Here is a 20,564-nt window from a genome sequence, read left to right as displayed (position 1 = left end):
CCACTTAAGTCTGCCTACTGGCTGAAGCTAGTAAACTTGGGGAGCTGGGCTAAAGTGTATGGGGGTCCAAGCACAAGGCATTTCTGCAAGTCTGAAATTTTACTCTAACCTGTAATAGTACACATTTTGATGTCCACGGTTTCATGTTAAAGTAGTTACAGTAAGTGACCACCCCAGGAATGTGCGTGAGGGGTAGCACTCACCAAGTGCTTATGGGGGTTCTCCTCTTTTAATGAGGAAAGTTCCCTTCCACATTCACTGCACAGGGAGGCAAGGCACCTGGTGAGAGCCTTTCCTCACATACAGGTGCTCTGGCCTCCCTTCTGGGGTTTTGAGCTCTCTTAGCACAGAGAATTACTTGAACTTTATTTCAGGAAGATATTTACCAAATGGCTGATTTCTGTTGGTTTTATAGTTCTTGTCCCCAGTTTGAAAGCTGTTTTTTCAGTTGTATAAAATCTCTAAGCATATAAGGGTTGAACTAGTTTATTGTATATAAAAGTAATTGTGTGCACTGGGGGCTGCAGGGATTTCCTATAAAGGAATCCTTGTATTATTCCAGTTTGAGTAACACTGTCATAGATGTTTAAGTCTGAGTTTAAGATGAGGAGCCAGACCTTTGCTGGATTTTTCCATCCCAACTCGCCCTCCACACTTGTTTGGACAACAGTGCTGCCAACAATTAAAGAAACATGCCTGGCCTTCCCCACTGAAAGCCTGCAACAATGCAGAACACCCATCATTTCCGAACACCCCCTAAGAGGGTGAAAACCATGAGAACTGTCAACCTGTGTATATTGCTATGTGTAGCAATAAGGGCCAGGTGTGGGTGAGTGCATGATACACAACAGGACACGGCGGTGAGACCACTTACCACACTGCTCGTCCGCCCCATCCGGGCACTCCTGCTCTCCGTTGCAGAGCCAGGCCACAGGAATGCATCTCCCACCACATGCAGCTTGCCTCGTCATCTGACACTGTATTTCATCTGCAGTGAAGGACCAAGAAGCAAAGCCATCAGAGTTCCTGGATTCCTTGGGTCCAGGAGACCTTTTCATGTAAGCTGCTTTCACTGTTCTGTTTGGAAGACCTTCCTTCAACTATTATCTAGGAGAACACTAGGGGGTTCAGTACCCTGAAAACCCATGCAGGTTTGCCATGACGATCCTTGGGGACCATCCTTTCTGAGGCTGTGGAGTTGTTGCTGGAGAGCTGTCATTCGCCTCCCCGTTGTCTTGTTAGAATGGCTCAGACTTACACTTGTGCTTAAAAAGATACTACTTCTTCCAGGTCTGGTTTGGTCTTACAGACTCAAGAGTATGAAATGTTGCAAGTTTAGAGGTCTAGGCTCAAAGTACTTGACTTTAGTTTCCTTTTAGACATGGGTCGATACAGCTTCAAATGAAGTTAGGGTTTGGGGTCCTATATACCATCTTTATAAGAATACCTCTAATAGCCTGGTTATAAATACTTAAGTTTTCTGTTATTTGCAGGATACTGATTTATATTATCAGCTTTATTCAAATCATGAACTTGTGTTTCCCAACCCTGAATGATTAATGGTCAAAAATAAGCCTGTTATGGATGTGGTGCTCAGAGAAGGCCTGGTTGTACTTAGTTTACTATTTTGCCTAACTTTCAAAGAGAAAAAGCCAATCCTTGGTTCCGAGAAAACATAAGCTACATGTCCCATTTGGCAGAAGTTTCCGTAAGACGCAGTGAAGACCCAGCAATCCTACCCCAGGGACAGTGTGTGCATACGGGATGGAAAGTCGTGTGCAAAGCTATGTGATGGGAGTTGACCATGGAAGCCCACTGCGTAGACTACACCTTCTTTGGTAAGGAACCAGACCTCAGTCTTACTTGCATCCCTCTAAGATAGTGCTTTTAGCATAGTTACTCAGTGTTTGATTTTAAAAGGCTGGCTTATAATTTGCATTATAAATGAAAGACTCAGGAGGCACTGGTTATTAATGAATAGCTAACAACTTTGCCGGCTACTCACATACCATCCGGGCAATCCCACTTGACTTGACCAAAACCATTCAGTTGCGAACAGGTGAGGTCAGCAACCCCTAAGATGGGACCCCAGGCTCAGTCATCAGGCTACTTACTAGGTTGGAGTTCTGGTTAGACCACGTACTAACAACATCACCTCGGGAGAGTTACTACTGCCTCCCTCTGGACCTCAGTTTTTCTTGTCTGTAAAGTGAGGCTAGTAAATAAGTGGTTCTAAGAGGAAAATGCAAGGATTAAAAGAGTACAAAGTCACTGGGCACAATACCCACCAAACAAATGCTCCCAAAGTGTTAGCTCTTCTGCTACCTCTCCTAGCAGATCCTTCCAGAAGGGTCCCAGTTAGGGCTGCAGTCAACCCTCAGAGACTCACACTGCTAGGCGAGTCCCACCTGGAACACTATTTGCCCTGGTGATTCTCAGTCTGGAGACCCAGTGTGCACATGGATTCTGAACACCATCTGTAGATGGGTCTCAAACATTACTTTTCAAATTTAGGTACATACTTGCTGTGAATAAATTTAAAATGTATTTATTAATCTATTTACATATTAAGTTCATGGTAGCTTTCTCCGAGTCTGTCAATATACAAAGTGTAATGATCACGGGCTGTTCTACAACAGACATCACAAAGATGTCTTCATACCAGAAGGCCTGGGCGAACACTGCTTAGTGAAAAAGGCAAGTAACTTTAAACCCTGTTTCTGGGGTGGAGCAAACAGACCACCCAGGGCAAGGGCTTCCTGCCACAGAGACGCCCCACCAGGTTAGGCAAAAACCCTGAGGGTCAGAATCCCTCCTGGAGAGCAAACAGCTCAGAGACTAAGTGACATCTCCTGCAAACCAGTTAACAGTACCTTGACCAACGAAGTGTCTGCATAACTTAAAAAATGATTTAAAATCTGCGTTCATCCATGAGGGCCAATTGGGAGCACCTGTCAGGAGAGATGGGCAATCCTGCAGGCCAGGTCGTTTGACAAACACTGGGCACCTCCTGCACCTGCCCAGGTCACCAGCCACCAGCCCTACAGGAACTCAGGGTGTCTCAGTCACCCTGGGACCCCAACCCAGCTCTCCTCTGCCTTGGGGTCCGCCTACACCTGAGTGGTATTAACAAGCGCGCTGGAAGTTGCTTGCTAATCGCACCTGGGCCCAAGCTCCGTATCTCCCGGGCTGTTTCTGGAGGGAAGCACCTCTTCCCAAGGTCCCGGGCCTCCAAGAGGCTAAATTTGCTGCCTGGTTAAACCTGGGGGGCGGGCCCATCAGAGACCAGGGCTAGAAAGCCAATCCCACTCCCTTGCATGTTGAGGAAAGGAAGAACCTAGAAGGGAGCGTGCGCCCTGCCCTCAGGTGCGGAACGAGCTTCTTTTCTCACCGGCCTGAGGGCCAGAGAGGAAAAGACATCCAATCCATCCGCTGAGCCCACCCACCAGGGAGGCTTGTTAAGGCGTAAAAGGCTGAGAAGCAGAGGGCCCCTCCAGACGGTCTAGCCTCGCCCTCCCAGACAGAAGGTCACCGCAGGACGGGGGACAAGCCGCGCACACCCAGCGAGGGCACCCCAAGCTCTCCTCCGCCCCCGCCCGGCAGCCGGGCAGCCCCGCGCCCCGCAGCCTGCAGAGCGGGATGCGGTCCCTCCCGGGGCGCCCCACCCGCGGGCCCCACTCACCGGTCGCTGAGCCCCCGAGGCCGCCCAGCGCGGCCAGCACGGGCGGCAGGAGCCGAAGGAGCGACCGGAGTTCCATAGCCGCGAGGAGACAGCGCGGGGACCCGGGCGCGAGGCGCGCTGCGCGAGGCCGCCGCGGGCTGGCTGAGCGCACTGGCCGCCCGGGCGGCTTTAACTCGCGCTCCCGCCGCGCACTGGGAACGCCGGCGCCGGTGGGCGGGTTGCGCGGGGAGTTGGCCTCTCCAGATCCCAGAGAAGAGCTGCTGGGAAGGAGCGGGGCTGTAGACGGAGCTGGGGTGCCTCGCATGCCTTTCCTCCGGGGGTGCTCAGCGGCCATGAGTGCCTGGGACCTGGCGCCCCTCCTGCAGTGGGACAGCAGACGCTCAGCTGATTCAAAGCCCTTGCCACACGTAAGGTAGGGACGGTCGACAATACTTAAAGCTTCTCAAACTTGTTTTTTAAATTGAAGCATAGTTGATTTACAATGTTGATTTCTGCTGTACAGCAAAGTGATTCAGTTATATATATATATATATATATATATACCTTTTTATATCCTTTTCAATTATGGTTTATCAGAGGATATTGAATATAGTTCTGTGTGCTCTACAGTAGGACCTTGTTATCCATTATACATAATAGTTTGCATCTGCTAACCCCAAACTCCCACTCCATCCCTCCCTTACCCCTCTCCACCTTGGCAATCACAAGTCTCTTCTGTATGTGGGAGTGTTTCTGTTTCCTAGATAAGTTCATTTGTGTGATATTTTAGATTCCACATGTAAGTGGTATCATATGGTATTTGTCTTTCTGACTTATTTCATTTAGTGTGATAAGCTCTCGTTCCATCCACAGTGCTGCAAATGTTACTGAACCAGAATTGGGTCTGCTTGCTGGGGGCAGTAAAGCCAATCTACTATTTACTGACACCTGGTTGTGGTGAAGGACCGCAGAGCGTTTGTTGCAGGGCCAAGCTAGGAGTCCCGGCCAGCTAGTGCTTAAAAGACCCAAACTCCCTGAAGGCTTTCAGGGAACCGGTTTTAAAGACAGGATGAGGGAGGGGTGTTGTGGGGTGTGTGATCAGCTCCTGGACATTCTTCTGATTGGTTGGTGGTGAGGTAATCAGGATCAACATCATCAACCTGGTTCCAACTGGTCTGGGGTTTAAGTGCTTGTGGGCAGCATACAGTTAACTTCTCCCACCTGGCGGGGGTTTCAGTAGCTGCAAAACAAATGGTGTGGCTCAGAATAGGATCTACAGCCCTTGAAGAGGAACTTGACTTTGTTTAATGGCTAAACTATTATTATTTTGTCTTGCTTGACTGTTTTCCTTTCTCTGCATTTTCTCATTTCTCTGATTAAATACACTCTGACTAACATGGGGTGGGGGGTTGTTCTGGGAAGGCCCCATAGGGTCCCGTTGGGTTACACAAATGGCATTATTTTGGTTCTTTATGGCTGAGTAGTATTCCATTGTATGTGTGTACCTCATCTTCTTTATCCATTCGTCTGTCAGTGGACGTTTAGCTTGCTTCCATGTCTTGGCTATTGTGCATAGTGCTGCTATGAACATAGTAGGGGTGCATGTATCTTTTTGAATTATAGTTTTATCAGGATATATGCTCCGGAGTGGGATTGATGGATCGTATGGCAACTCTATTTTAGTTTTTTGAGGAACCTCCATACTGTTTTCCATAGTTGCTGCACCAACTTACGTTCCCACTGACAGTGTAGGAGGGTAACCTTTTCTCTGCACTGCATTTGTTATTTGTGGACTTTTTAATGATGGCCATTCTGACCGGTGTGAGGTGATAGCCCATTGTAGTTTTGATTTGCATTTCCCTAATAATTAGTGATGTTGAGCATCTTTTCATGTGCCCGTTGGCCATCTGTTTGCCTTCTTTGGAGAAATATCTATTTAGTTCTTCTGCCCATTTTTCGATTAGACTGTTTGGTTTTTCTTGTTTTTGTTGAGTTGCATAATCTGTTTGTATATTTTGGGAATTAAGTCCTTGTTAGTCCCATTGTTTGCACATATTTTCTCACAGTCGGTATGTTGTCTTTTCATTTTGTTTATGGTTTCCTTTGCTATGTGAAAGCTTGTAAGTTTGGTTAGGTTCCAGTGTTTATCTTTGCTTTTATTTTTATTGCCTTGGGAGACTGACCTAATAAAATTTATGTCAATTTATGTCGGAGAATGTTTTGCCTATGTTCTCTCCTAGGAGTTTTATGGTGTCATGTCTTATGTATAAGTCTTTAAGGCATTTTGAGTTTCTTTTTGTGCATGGTATGAGGGTGTGTTCTCACTTCATTGATTTATGTGTGGCTGTCCAACTTTCCCAACACCCCTTGCTTAAGAGGCTTTTTCACATTGTATATTCTTAGCTTCTTTGTTGAAGATTAATTGACTGTAGGTATGTGGGTTTATTTCTGGGCTCTCTGTTTCGTTCCATTGACCCATATGTCTGTTTTTGTGTGAATACCACACTGTTTTCTATATGACTGTAGCTTTGTAGTATTGTCTGAAGTCTGGGAGGGTTTGCTTTCTGCTTTGTTCTTTTCCCTCAGGATTGCTTTGGCAATTCTGGGTCCTTTATGGTTTCATATAAGTTTTAGGATTATCCTAGTTCTGTGAAAATGTCATGGGTGATTTGATGGGGATCACGTTAAACCTGTAGATTGCTTTGGGTAGTATGGTCATTTTAACAATATTAACTCTTTCAAGCCAAGCGCATGGGATATCTTTCCATTTCTTTGGATCATCTTTGGTTTCCTTTATTAGTGTTTTATAGTTCTGAACATATAAGAACTTTCACCTCCTTGTTCGGGCTTATTCCTAAGTTTTTTTGTTGCTGTGATTTTTGTGTGTCCACAAAACACCTGGAAACCTCCTGAATATGCAGACTCTGGTCCTGCTGGTCTGGGGAGGAGCCTGACCTTCTAATAGACTCTTAGGTGATGCCTTTGTTGCCAGCCCTCAGACATCACTTTGAAAAGCAAGGGCTTGATAGCCCCAAACTGAGGGCATCACTGTGACTCAGACCCCTGGGCTCCTGTCCTAATGGACCCCTCGCTGCCTCCTGTGTTCCCACTTGGGCAGTACAGGCCTTCTTGACCCCGGGTCTGTAACGACAGCACTGAGATTGCAGTCCTCTTCGGCTGGTGATCAGCACACTGTAAATACAGGGTAACAAAAGCCCTAAAAAACACTATTCCCCTTTCAGCCTGTGTCACAGCCAGGAGGGGAATGCCTTAACAAGCATTTGGACATGGACGTGTATCAAATTTAATGGGTATGAACTAGAGTCGAGCATAATCCCTGTAGGATGGTAGACTTACAGGACTGGAAGAATTTAGAGGTCATTTTACCCACATGCTGCCATTTAGGGATTAGACTGTGGATAAAAGTGAGACCATGTGACACCTTCCAGGGAGGCACAGACCACCCTCTCACCCCCTTACTTAGCTAAGCTGTGACATTCCTTCTTTCCAGTCTACTGAGAGAAATAAGTGTCAGATTCTTGGAGAGAACACGATGGAGTTTGAATTTAGAATAGAAACTGGCAAGGAACACTTATAGTGTCTGGGAATGAAAGGCAGCAGGAAAACAGCAGGAAAAAAATAGAAAAGTGAATTGCCAAGTGCCTTAGATTTTATTTGCAACACAGTACTCCAACAGCTTTCTTTTAAATCTTACCTCCTCTTCGTGTTCGCTGCTGGTCCCATCAAACCACACTCTGAAGACTTTAGAATGCCATATGCTCTGGAGCTTTCTTTAAAGTCACTGTATGCTCTGATTGCATAATCCAATTAAAAGGACCCTTCTGCTTTTAACAAAAATCTAGATGTATCGATTTCTACTGAAATGTTGCTGCTTTGGAACCAGCTTGTTTGAGCTGCTTAATGATGTTCAGTGACACAGTAACTCAGAGGTATAAGAATATAGACCAGTTTTCCTCACTGGTCCTCAAGAAAGCACTGAAGCTAGTGGTAAGGTACCTGGGACTGCAGTACCGTAGACCTGCGTTCAAATCTCAACTAAACAAGATTATATAGACACAGAAATAGCAGCTTTATTGTTGTTATAAACAGCCAGCATCAGCTCTCAACGCATACCATCTGAGGAAGCCCCAGACACAGGTGATAGAAATAATAAGTAATATAAATAAGACTTTTATCTCTAAATTATTATATTCTCCTTGTCAAATGTTTTAATCCAGGTCATATAATGACAAGCATTAAAATTCACACCTTCCTTGAATTCATTTAGCAAATTGTCAAACACCTTCTCTGTTCCAAGCACTGTTCGAGGCACTGAGGACACAACAGGGAGCAAAACGAACAAAACTACGTCCCTTCATAGAGCGTACGTTCCAGTAACGGTTCAGGGGGGCAGTGGCGTGTGCAGTTTGACAAAAAAGCAGAACAGTAGGCCTAATGATGAAAGTAATCTACGTTGTGCTCTATCTTCCAAACACCTAGGTTGAAAAAGCATTCTACCTGGAGGCATTTACCAAACCTGGAAAGGGAGGGGGAACACAGTGGTCTCAGGGGGCAGAGGGACAGATGGGAGTCCAGGGAGCCTGAAGCAGCTGGACTGTCTGGGGCGGAGTGCTGGAGAACAGGGTGCTACACAGAAAAAGAGTTTCTGCAGAGGGGTTCATTCGCTGGATTCTAAGCTGGACATGCATGGAGTGAGACTCCATGGGTACAGGTGAAGAATAACTACTGAAGAGTTAGTTATAAGCTGAACAACTCCTGACCTTGACAGAGTTCAAAGACATTTGGAGCAGTTATGGAACACCTGGAACATTCTGTAGATGCCTACAAGGCCACTAGCCCTTAGTGAAGACTACTCTCATAATATTATTAAGGACACCCCCTCCAACCAAAGAGGTTTTGTTTATCAATATTTACCTGTACCTATCAATATTTACTATATCATAAATTAAAACAATTTTAAACACTTTAATTCAGTCACTATAATAATAAATGTATACATGTTAACATAAATGATGTATTTTTATGAAAAATAATCACATTTTCCAAAATACAAAAATGTTAATGAGAATGGTGGTGGTATTTTACATTTTTGCAAGTCCCTTTAATGAGATTAATAGAAGGCAGCTGTATTCTCATGTGGTTTTGCATTCAATCTGTTACGATGTTGTTTTGATTACAGTATATGAAGAAAACCTGGCCTCACACAGATATGTGTTGGCCACGGAAGTATTTCACTAGCCTTTCCAGATCACTGCAAATATTTTTCTTTGATACTGTTATGCGTTCAGTAGTGCTCCCCCCAAAAAGGATATGTTGAAGTTCTAACTCCCAGGACCTCAGAAAGTTGACCTTACTTGGAAATAGCCTCTACACAGATTTAATCAAGTTCAGATGAGGGCATTAGAGTGGATCCTAATCCAGTATGACTGGTATCCTTATAAGAGGGAAATTCGGACACAGACATATAGAGAAGGAAAACACGTGAAGGGAAAAAGACACAGGCAGAATGTTATGTGAAGTTGGAGGCACAGATGGGAATCATGCTGCACAAGCCAAGGAACATCTGGGGCCCCAGAAGCCGGAAGAGGCAGGGAAGGATTCTTCCTCTAGAGCCTTCAGAGAGAGCATGTACCTGCTGACACCTTAATTTCAGACTTGTAGCTTCCAGAACTGTGACGTAATACATTTATGTTCTTCTAAGCCACCCAGTTTGTGGGTTCTTTATGTCAGCCCTTTGAAATTAATACAGATACCAACGCCAACATTTAAGAAATGATAATTTCTTTTTTTAAAAATTTATTTATTTTATTTATTTATTTTTGGCTGTGTTGGATCTTTGTTGCTGAGCGCAGCAGGCTTTCTCTAGTTGCGGCGAGCAGGGGCTACTCTTTGTTGAGGTGCACAGACTTCTCATTGCGATGGCTTCTCTTGTGATGGCTTTTCTTGTTGAGAAGCATGGGCTCTAGGCACACGGGCTTCAGCAGTTGTGGCTCGCGGGCTTTAGAGCGCAGGCTCAGTAGTTGTGGAGCACGGGCTTAGTTGCTCCACGGCATGTGGGATCTTCCCGGACTGGGGCTCGAACCTGTGTCCCTTGCATTGGCAGGTGGATTCTTAACCACTGCGCCACCAGGGAAGCCCAAGAAATGATAATTTCTTAAAGGTTAGCTGTAGTGTGGAACCTGAAGCCATATCAACGAGCATTTCATACTGTCCTTATTAATATCTGTTGGCCTGTCTTGTACTTTGAGTGGATCTTCCCATATAAAACTGTAACCTCAGGTGTGGCTCATCTGGAAAATATTGGTTCATTAAGTTATGCTGATATTCCAAATGTTGACACCTTCTATTATACAATGTTTAAAAAATCGTACTTGTTAACGTCACTACAAATGTCATCAGAAACGATTTTAACTATTGGGAAGCTATCAAGCTCATGATGGTGGATTCTAATTTTACCTTGGAAGCTCAAATTCTATCATTGGGAACAAACACTGTCAGTCGTTTTCCTTGAAATGACACATACACACTGTTCATTTTTGAGGAACATGTCTGCCAAACACTTGGGGCTGAATAACCAGATGTCTATCAGTCATTCTTTCCAGTGAAAATGATATTCTGAGAAAAGAGTGTCTAGGTATGCTTGCAACTTGGACAACTGCACAAGTTTTTTCCTCCTCAAACTTTGGCATTCAGCAGCAGGGCTTATGCAAACTTCCCATGTAGTAACAGATAGTATTAAAAAGCCATGCACCTCAGGGTTAAAATGTAATAAAATTAATAATTTTTACTATTTGATTGTATCATCAAATACATGCTTAAGTGAAACAGGCATATTTTATTGGGTTGGCCAAAAAGTTCGTTCAGTTAATGAATGTTTCATAAAGTTCTTGGTGAAAATGAAAAATGTCTTATTCTTCCTTAAAACCGAATGAACTTTTTGGCCAAACCAATAAAATTACAAGTGTATGGCGGTAAAGGGTAAAATGATCATTAGTATAGGTTGGTGCCACCACCTTGATTCACACAAAGGAGTCAGTGGTTTTACCAACCTTTAGTTTTTTGTTTGTTTTTTACCATCAGTGCAAATGTCAGCACACACAAAAAAGGGTGCATAATAGTTTGGTATTATTTTGAAAATAATTGACCTTATGGACTCACTGGTATCCATAGACCATCTCAAAAAGTTCTCATATCCTGAATATATAAAGAAATCTTACAACTCAATAACAAGAAACCAAATGACCATATTTTTAAAGTGGTTAAAGATTTGAAGAGCCACTTCATAAAAGTAGATATGGGTGGGCACTAAATACATAAAAAGAGATTTCTGTATCTGTAGTTGTCAGGGAACTACAAATTAGAATCACAGATAAATATAGCTTACAAGCACTTAGAAAAGCTAAAATGTTTTTTAAATAATTGATAGTATGCAGTGTTAGGCAGGATGTGAAGCAACTGGAACTCTCATCCATTGCTGATAAGTAGGGGAGGTAGAACAACAAGTTTAGGAAAACAGTTTGTTTCCTATAAAATTAAACATCTACTTAATATATGACCCAGCAATCTCTCTTCTAGAGATTTAACCAAGAGAAATGAAAGAATGTGTCCATAAAAGACATTTACACTAATTTTACAGCAGCTTTACTCATTCTAGCCCCAAACTGTAATAACACAGATGTTCATCAAAAGATGAGTAGATCAACAATGTGTGGGGTACAGCCATACAACAGAATACTATTCAACAATAAAAAAGAACAGACTACTGATAGGTCCAGCAATGTGGATGAATCTCAAAAACATTTGTGTTATGCAAAAAAGATAAACACAAAAGAGTATATATTGTATGGTTCTATTTATATGAAGGTCTAGAACAGGCAAAACTAGGCTATAGTTTTAGAATTTAGACCAGTGGTTGCCTGAGGCTGGTGGAATTGACTGAAAAAGTATACAAGGAGGGGCTTCCCTGGTGCTGCAGTGGTTGAGAGTCCGCCTGCCGATGCAGGGGACGTGGGTTCGTGCCCCGGTCTGGGAAGATCCCACATGCCGCGGAGCGGCTGGGCCCGTGAGCCATGGCCGCTGAGCCTGTGCGTCCGGAGCCTGTGCTCCGCAACGGGAGAGGCCACAACAGTGAGAGGCCTGCGTACCGCAAAAAAAAAAAACCTAAAAAATAAATAAAATATTTTCTTTCTTTTCTATGTCACTATATCCAAAAAACTTAATAAACACTAAGTTATACTGAAATAAGAGAATTGGCTAACATGCCTGTAAACAATATAACAGTATCTTTTTCTCTCTGCTAGCAAAAAAGTAGTTGAAATGGAAAAGCAAAAAAAGTTTAGAAATAACAAAACCTATAAAATACTTGGAATAAAAAGGGTACATGATGTATATTAAAACTATAAAATCTTACCAGATTTTATTAATATTAAGTGTAATATATTAGATATATTTCTATAAATATTAATAAAATATATATGTTTTGAGATATGAAGACCTTAATTATGTAAACGTTTCTTTGATTACCTGATAAGCAATATACTCAAAATATTGGAAGACTTTATGAAACAGCCAGACAGTTTTTATGGGGTCATGCTAACCACTGCTTCTGATGTTATTGCACAGTATTTATCTCTTTACATTTCTGTTCCCTAATACCATTGAGATTCAAGACAAGAACGTTGTCTTAATAATCTTTGAGCTCCAGCATCTAGCACATTTTTTCTATATGATAAACAAAGAATCAGTGATTGTTGTGTGAGTGAATGATTTCTAAACAGAGGAGCCAACTGTTCTCTTCCCGCTGAGGACAGCTTCCTTCTGTAACAGCTAAAAAAGCTGGTGTACAAATGCTTAACTGACCTTTGGTTTGGACCAACAAGGTGCATCTTGCAATCTCCTATTGGGGCTTCCTGAACCAATTGTCATGGTTAATTTTATATGTCCATTTGACTGGGCTAAGGGATGCCCAGGTAGCTGGGAAAACATTATTTCTGTGTGTGTCCAGGAGTGTGTTTCCGGAAGAGATTTGCATTTGAGTCAGTAGATTGAGTAAAGATCGGTCATCACCAATGTGGGTGGGCATCATGCAATCCATATAGGGCCCCCATAGAACAAAAAGACAGAGGAAGGGTGAATGATCTTGCTCTCCTTGAGCAGGAATGTCTATCTTCCCCTGCCCTCCAAAACCAGAACCCCTGGTTCTTGTGCATTTGGACTCCAGCACTTATACCAGCAGACCCCCAGTTTTCAGGCCTTCATACTTGGGCTGAATTATACCACTGGCTTTCCAGGTTCTCCAGCTTGTGGACGGCATATCATAGCTTATCTGAGCCCCCAGCATGTGAGCCAACTCCTATAATGAATCACCTCTTATAAGCCTAAATATATCCTGTTGGGTCTGTTTCTCTGGAAAACCTGGACTAATACAGCTGTGTCATGAAATGAATGGATGCCATTCTGAATTTGAACTGTATATAAAACCAAAATCTAGACTTCAGCCCCTGGGCCTCTAGAGTTCTAGTAGGTAATTTTTTTTTTTTTTTTTGCATGTTCAGGATTCTGCCTAGAAAAAATTTATATTTGTTCTCCTATTTTTATACATATGCTAATGAGACATTTGCATTTCTGGTCATATCCCAAAATTTCAACTTGTATAAACAAAACAAGACAGAAGAATCATGTAATATAATTTGCAATGGTGGACACTTAGAGTTGGGAATCTATTTATGCAGAAAAAGCTAAAGTATTTTCATTCTGAAAATTTATATTTCACTGTTTTTCTGAAATTCAGTGTCTAGTGAAAGTGAACCAATATCTTAGTAACCAGTGTCTTGCATATAGGATATACACAACAAATGTTAAATTGAATTGAACTGCTTTTAGTGATCTGCTGTTGAGGGTTTTTCCTTAATTCTGACTTTTAAATTTAATGCCTAAACTTTCTGATCAGATCTGGAAAATAAGTGTTGTTATGAAAACTAAAAGATGCTTTATGAGTTCAGTTGATTTGAAACTAATCTTTCAAAGTCTCATGACCGTCATGAGTAATAATAAATCTGCACTCACTCTCAGCTCTTGTTGATTTAAAGAAAAAAATGTTAAGTGCACCACTCTGCTCCCTATGCGGTAGGCACTTCCGTAACTTTAAGGCGCACCAAGCACTGGAGATTCAAAATAATGTAAGATACACGCCCTACAACTTCCCACCCCCATCACTGCAGTGCGGTGTGATACATGTGACAGAGGGACGTATGGACGTTCTGTGAAAGCAAAGAGGAGGAAGCAGAGATGGGCCTGGGTTAGGCTGATTGGGCAGGCTTCACAGAGAGCATGACATTGAGCTAATTTTTGAAAGATATGTTATCCATATGAAGAACATTCCAGGCAGACAGAATAGAAAAACACCAAGGCCTGGAGGCATGTTGTGAGAACTTGCTGTCAGTGCAGAATCACTGGAGTGAAGGTTCTCATGGGGTGATGGCCGGCGTTGAAGCTGGGCAAATGGGCAGATCCCACCCAGGGCATGAAGTACCTGATGGGCCAAACCAAGGGAGGTTCTTGGGAACCTTTGGGACCATTTTTAGCAGGGAGGGGACCTAATCAAATTCACATTTTCCTAAGAACATTTAGTATTCAAGGTATAGTTATAGCATAGTGGAATTTCTTTCCTTATGTGACTTATAAACTGGTCCTGGAGAAAATTTTCGGAGTCCAAGAAACAAAATATAAACACGTTATGTTATGGAAACATCATTAAAATAAGTCCGTAGCCTTCCGGGAGGACTACTTGGATGCCTCCTCGAAACTTCCCACAAGCAGTGGTTTAAAGACGACACCTTGGCTGTCTTTTCCATAGCATCTTGGGAAGGAGAAGCCAACTGAGCCTAGGGGAGGAAGAAGGAAGGAGAGAATCAGGAGGGCTGCAGCTCGGCCGAGGCAGAGCGATTCCAATTGATAACCTGGCATTCTAAAGCCACGTCCGAGTGGGCATACAAAGATTCCAACTAGGTCCAGGCTGAGCTGTCAAGAGGTAAAGAGGGGACCCAGCTGGGGTTATTATAGCTAGGGTTCTAATTAGATGGGGCAGTGGTCCAGCAGTTGGAGACAAAAAACCACACACACTGCAGGCTTCCCTCTCACCCCAGGAGAAGGGTAGAGCCCCCATAAACGGGATCTGCCAAGAAAGAAATGGTCTGGAGGCAAGAACCGGCAACAACTTTCATTTCAAAATCCACTAGCCATAGTCTTTAATAACATTAATGTTCACAATTAGGACCTCAAAATATATTTTGAATTATCAAAGATATATTGAAATATTGTGAAATGGCAAACAAAGAACATGCCAGTTGGAGTGAGAAGACCCAAATAGTACTATAAAACAGTACTCTGTTGGGGTTTGTTTTTCAGCCGTTTGGGATCCGGGCCCTTCCCAAGAGCACCTGAATCTCCTCGTGGAGAATTACCTCCTCCCCGTCGTGGGGTGTCTTGGTGGGGGCCAGTCCCCACCTCCCACCAGTGACCATGGACAGAGCATTGCTCTGTGCGCCCCAGCCCAGTAGGGAGCAGGCATGTGACCCAAGCTGGGCTGATGCGTCCCGCTGGGACTTGGAATTTGGAGCCAGTAATATTCCTGATCTTGCGGGAAAGTAGTCAGTCTTTGTCCATTACATGAGGTCTTCACTGTGGGTTTTTCAAGATGCCCCTTAACAGCTGGAGGAAATTCCTTGTATGCTTAGTTTGTTCAGTATTTTTATCGTGAAGGGGAGTTAGAATCTGTTAAATGCTTTTTCTGCGTCTATTGAGATGATCATGTGATTTTGATCCTTTGTTAATATGGTGCATTATATTGATCTACTTTCAGATGTTAACCCAATGTTTTGGGTCGGTCTCAGCCTATTAATAGTGATGCTATGGGCTCGACGTGCCTGGGGCACTCACCTGGGCTGTACTACCGAGGCAGCCCCCACAGGCGTTTCCCAGACCGGAGCCAATGTGGGGCTGGACCGGCCCTTGTGGTTTATTATGATTGAAGGGTGCACCTCAGCAACAGCCACAAGAGAGAGAACTTGGAGAAGACGAGGTTTATTACTCACGGGTCCTGGAGGCACAGCGAGGTCATGGCAGAGACAGCGAATGTGGAACTGGGGTTCTGCCTTTATTGAGGTTGACAGTGGGGTGCCCACGGCCTTGAGGGTTCATCCCTTATTGGTGAATTTTAAATATAAGAGCAGGAATTAAAGCGCAGGAACGGAAAAGTAGAGTCACTCAAGTGGTCAGTTATTTAAGTCACCTAGAGCTTTCTAAAAAGGGGAACTGTGTGCGTGGAGTAGCCTGGCTCTTTGTGTAGTTACGTATCTGGCAATATGTTTATTCGAGATAGCAGCCTTCCAAGTGGATACTTGGCAATCAAAAGCTTAATGTCAGGCGCTTATAGTACAGTAAAAAAAAAAAAAAAAAAAGCTAATGTAAGGAATGGCACCAAAAACGGAGGAGAGCTTAAGCTTTATTTGGGAACGCTCCCGGGCGAGGTTCACTGGTCTGAAAGAAAGGGGCCAGAGAAGTCGCGCCCGAGTGCGGGCGCGAACGAAATTTATAGGGGTGGACGCAGGGGAGGCGCTTGCTGTGTGAAGCAGCCCCCTTTTTGGTAATCTTTCTGGTGTCGTGGCAATGTCAGGTGTCGATTGCACCAGCCTCAGAGCCGGTGGTTCCGCCCCTCGGGGAGCGGGAAGACCGGTCGGTTGCATCAGCCTCCTTGGCGAGGCGGGGGGGGGGGGGGGGGGGGGGGGGGGGGGGGGTGGGTGGGTCCGTCTGGCTCCCTGGGCCCCTCCCCGGACCTGCCGGCCTTACAGTTTAATTGTCAGGAGTTTGCACTACGACCATCCTCGCATTCCTGGGATACATCCATCCCACTTGGTCATAAATATAAATTTGTACTAAAGAAATATAGCGTGGTTAATGGAATACACCCCTCCCATTGACTCATGAGAGCATGAGTGTGTAGTTAGCCCAGTATATACATATAAACAGTAATCTAATAAATACTGTGACCATTGTGAATGCTGGGTGCTGGCAGAAGTTCGAAAATGTGTAATTAGTAATAAAATGATAGGGTAAATTGTGATGAAGCTTAATACTTTAAAAATTGATGCTAAAATGATTTATTTGGTGTTAGGTACATTTTATTTTCTAAGTATAGAATTTGCTAATTTATGTATATTTAAGCATAGTGACTCTCCATCAGCAAGCTGATTCACCAACACCTTATCCTCAGGCTGGGTAGCAGAGAATTGTGTGGGTGTCCATTTGTGTATCAAACAGCCGAAAGGAAGAGATGTTAAATGATGACATGCCAGGAGATATTAGCCTGAAAAGATTTCAGGAAAGAGGTGAAATTTAAGCAGCAATTTGGAAGAAAAAAGAAGCCTGCTACAGAGGACCATTTATGCAGCAAGTCCAATCTGTGTTAATTTTCATAGCTGTTGATTTGGCAATGTGGCAAACTGAATTACGTTGGAGGAACCCATCTGTTTGAGTATAAATACCAGAGAATCACCTTTTCCCAGCCTCCCTTGCTTGTGTCCATCTGGGCCATCTGATTAACAGATTGCTAATATACTCTGGTGTGACGTGAGACATTTTAAAAACTGCTGTCCTTATCCTATCCTGAGTGACAACCTGCTCCTTGATTTAACCATGTTTCTGGGGGAGTCTCCATTCCATGGAGCCATTTGATTTCACTTCTTGCCCAAATTTGTGTCACTTATGATTTCAGTTTAAAATGTACTTGTCATTTCTAAATAGCCTTTAAAGTGTTGTTGTCACTGTTAAAAATGAGTCGTCCTAACTCCTTTTGCTGTTTCTCCAAAGAGTGTACCCCAGGGACTCAACCTGACATTCAGAGTAAAAGATCTCGAAGTCAAAGAGCAGGAAAAGATAGTATGGACCTCACTGTTGTTTCACTTATTGTGAAAAGTGTTTCACTTATTCTTCATCTTAAAAAAGAATAGTGGCAAATGTCAGCATGGATCACCAGCAGGGACCCCCAGTGGTACAGACAAGGACTTCAGAGCCGCAGCCAAAGGTTTGGGGTCAACGTCTGCATGCTCTGTTCACACGTTAAGTTTCTAACAAGAAAGACAGGCAGTTAGTGACTTTCCTCTGTACCGTGCTAACCTTTGCCTTGCTTCTTTGGTCAGGTGTTCGCCAGGAGCTGTAATCCCATCTGTGGTACCTGCTGTCTCTCACCTCTGCCCCTCCTCCTTACGCCCATTGGTCCCACCCAGGCTCTGCCCTCAGTCCCTCCCACACGCCCTTCTCCACGGGTTTGCCTTCAATGTCTGTGATCAAAGTGTTGGGGAGCCATTCATTCCTCTACTGCAGGCTACTCTCTGGTAAGGCCACAAGAACTCTTATATTCCTTTTCACCTAATGAAAGATAGATCTTGGTTTACTCAGCAATTTTCTTTTTCTGCTTTTTACCAAATACTGCCAGATTGTGACCAAGGGAAAGCTACAGCTATCTGATTTTATTAGTTTATTAGCTCTCTGACTTTGAAAGTGTGGCTTCATACTTCATTTACCAGATGTTTCTTCTTCCTCCCTCCCCTTCCCTTCCCTTTTTCTTTCTTTCTTTCTTTCTTTTTTTTTTGTGGTGGTTTTTGTTGTTTTGATTTGGTTCTGGTTTAGCTTTGTCCCAGTTATATTTGAAGACTGGTACTTGTTTGTTTATAGAACAACTACAACAACTACAGTAAGATGTGGGCAGTGAAATGAAGAAAGAAAGCAGCGTTCTAGACATTCTTTTCTTGCCCCAATGCTTATTAGTTCTATGATATTTATTAAGCTTCTTAGCCTATGGGTTCATTTATACAGTCAGATGGTGGAAATTGGTCCTCTTTCAGGTCTTTTTAAGCTTCAGCATTCTTATAAGTCTAAAACTATATTGTTACAAACATCTAAAAACACACTTGAAAATCTATAATGAAAGGATTCTGAGAAAATGTCAGGTTAAGCCTGTGTTTCTGGACCCAGCATCCTGCCACCTCCTTGCTGGGGCCACTCAACAGCCAGGATAAGTGTGACATGCCAGCAGGTGTCTGTAGCTGGGGGCAGTGGCCCAGGGCATGTTTTTTATGCTTTAAGGTACAGACACATTACGTGGGGATCTTGTTACTATGAACATTTCTTGTCAGTAGATCTGAGGTGGGGCATGAGATTCTACATTAAACTCCCAGGTAAGGTTGGTGCGTAGGTATCTAGAGGGGTTCTTGGGTGCATCTGAGGATTGAATGCTGTAGAGAAAGGACAGGTGCAGAGACTCACTGTTGGGCTCGCTAGGTGGAGAGCGGAAAGTGCAGGCTAGTGGGGTACATTTGCCTCTTCAACTGAGACTCCAGATGATACAGAATGCTGATGCCGGGGCATCTGAGGGAGCCCAGTTGAAGACTCTAAAGGATCTTTCTGGCAGTCTTCATGTTTGCTGTCCATGTTCTTTGAAGAGAATGAAGACCCTGCGTCACATTGAGGAATGAATTGTTTGCAGCCTGTGCTCATCAGAGACTTTCCCTCTCTCCCCTGAGCCCCTCCCCCCGAACTTGCATCTCTTCCCATCCTATAAACAATAAGCTCCACCCCCATCCACCATAAAATGAACTTGCCGTCTCATTCACCACTTCCTGCCAGTTCACCATTTGCCATGGTTTTTCAACAGCCTGACTTCTGTGGGGCTGAGGGAACCCCCCCCCAGGAAGAGGCATCTGGTGCGGAGGGGCGAGCAGGCTGGCTAAAGGGAGTAGGTTTGTTTCTGTTGAGGTTCTGCTAGCAGACAAGACAAGAGAGAACTTTAATAAAAGCATAAAAAGATCTCCCAGGAGATGTTACTGGAGCAAAAAGAAGGCTTTCAGAAATTCAAAAACTGATTTACAAATTTAGAAATTCCATAGAGGACATGAGACACACAGTAGACTTGGCCTAGAACTGAACTGGAATTTGGGGAGAAGAAATGGAAAAACTAGAATGCTGAACAAAAACAAGGAAATAGAAGATACAAATAGATAGGAATGGACCTGGCCTGGGATTTTATTACATGAAAAATGAGTGTTAGAGGGAGAAAAACACTGGATGAAGAAAAATTAATGTTCACATAACTATATAAGAAAATTTTTCTGAGCTGAGGAGAGACTGTTTCTATTAGCAGATGCTCACCAATACCCAAGTAAAATTTATTGGAACAGACAGAGATGGCTATACGTCACTTAAATCTCCAAACCCCAAGGATGGAGAAAATACAACATTCAGATAGGAAAAACAGGTACTTGCATAAGAAGAGAATATAGGCTAGTACCAAACTTCCCATTTGCAGACTTTTGATTACAAAAGAACTGTGATCTGTGAATCTTGTCCAGAAGCATAATATTCAAATGTGAGGGCAGAAAAAGGATATTTTTACACTTTTGAATTCTTGAACATGGATCACCCTTGTTTCATTACTAAGGAAAATCCACAATGCTCCAAAAAAAAAAAAAAAAAAGGAAAAATTAAATCTAAGAGCTAATGAGGGGGGGAAAAAAACTAAGAATACAAAAGTTTGTGACAAGCATATATATTCTTGTAAAATGTATATTTTAAAATATGCAAATGCAAGAAATTATAATGCAAAAAAGCACAAATATATGCTAGATGTATAATAAAGATAAGATCATAAAACAATTAAATGGAAAATAGAAAAAATAATAGAGAAAAATCAGTGAAGCTCAAAGCTGGTTCTTTGAAAAACTCAACCAAATAAATGATAAAAACTCTAGCCGGACTCACCAAGAATAAAAGAGAGGACACAAATTACCAACATTGGGAGTGAAGGGAGGAAGGGGTCACTAGAGACCGT

At 43.2% G+C, this 20,564-nt stretch overlaps 1 long non-coding RNA gene across 1 annotated transcript in view; it reads left to right on the top strand.

The window, feature by feature from the left end:
• Nucleotides 1-3,952: 3,952 nt before the first annotated feature.
• The window catches only part of LOC138413937 (uncharacterized), a 99,900-nt gene continuing 83,288 nt past the window's right edge, over nucleotides 3,953-20,564 (top strand). The window contains exon 1 of the long non-coding RNA XR_011246334.1: nucleotides 3,953-4,094. This is a non-coding gene — a long non-coding RNA (uncharacterized lncRNA). The remainder of the gene's footprint in view (nucleotides 4,095-20,564) is intronic.

The sequence above is a fragment of the Delphinus delphis genome, chromosome 21, assembly GCF_949987515.2.
Source record: "Delphinus delphis chromosome 21, mDelDel1.2, whole genome shotgun sequence".
Lineage (NCBI taxonomy): Eukaryota > Metazoa > Chordata > Mammalia > Artiodactyla > Delphinidae > Delphinus > Delphinus delphis.
The sequence above is the reverse complement of the archived record's forward strand: the minus strand, read 5'-3'. Positions and strand labels throughout refer to the sequence as shown.